This window comes from Silene latifolia, chromosome 11, assembly GCF_048544455.1.
Source record: "Silene latifolia isolate original U9 population chromosome 11, ASM4854445v1, whole genome shotgun sequence".
Taxonomy (NCBI): Eukaryota; Viridiplantae; Streptophyta; class Magnoliopsida; order Caryophyllales; family Caryophyllaceae; genus Silene; species Silene latifolia.
Window position 1 is genome coordinate 57,554,222 of NC_133536.1, and position 941 is coordinate 57,555,162.

The window sequence follows — 941 nt, forward strand, 5'->3', positions numbered from 1 at the left end:
ACTCTCACATGGAGACTTTTTGTGACTATTGTGATGCGATTTCTCAAACCGGTGTAACTCAAGACCAAATTCGATGGGTCTTATTTCGTTTTTCTCTAATTGGCACCGTGAAACAATGGTTGAAAGGCCTTGATAAGGCTACTCTCGGAATTGATTCTTAGAAGAAGTTGGCTCTAGCTTTCTACAAAAAGTTCTATCCACCGGAAAAGACTAACATGCTAAGAGCTCAAATTACGGGCTTTAAGCAAAGAGATGAAGAATCCTTGTATGAAGCTTGGGAGCGATTCAAGGGAATTTGTCGCTCATGTCCTCACCATGGACTTAGCGAGTGGTTCTTGGTACAACAATTTTGGAACGGTCTTTATGAAGACTCAAGAAACATTCTCAACATTTGATCAAATGGAATGTTCACCGAAGTTGATGACAATCAAACTTGGAACAAGATTGAGGAAATGGCGGTCCATAACTCACAATATAGTAGACCTCGCAAGGCTACTAGATGAGGAAAGCATGAAGTGGAATCTATTACTCAATTGGGTGCTCAACTTAGTGCTTACATTGATACCATCAACTTAAAGTTTGAAAAAGCTATGGCTAGACTTGAAGAAGCCTAAAAATCTCCAAAGCATCATGTTAATGCCATGACGGCATCTTCATCAATCCCAAGTGGGATATGTGAGAATTGTGGAACTTTGGGACATGACCAAAGTGAATGTAGGGGAACAAATGAACAAGTGAATGCTTTTCAAGCATACAAGAGTGGTACCCCTTACTCCAATTATTACAATGAAAACACCAAATTCCACCCAAATCTCTCATACAAAAGCCAAGATGTTCAAAACCCTCAACCAACATACACCCCACCTCCCATGAGAAACCAAAATCAAAAACCCTTTTACAACCAAAACCAAGGTTACCAAAATCAAACTCCATACAATCAA

The 941-nt window shown here is 39.6% G+C and overlaps 1 non-coding gene across 1 annotated transcript; it reads right to left on the minus strand.

Moving 5' to 3' along the window:
- Window positions 1-215: 215 nt before the first annotated feature.
- On the minus strand, window positions 216-322 carry LOC141616273 (small nucleolar RNA R71). The gene has a single exon (XR_012530628.1). It is a non-coding gene; the product is annotated as a small nucleolar RNA R71 (small nucleolar RNA).
- Window positions 323-941: the final 619 nt, after the last annotated feature.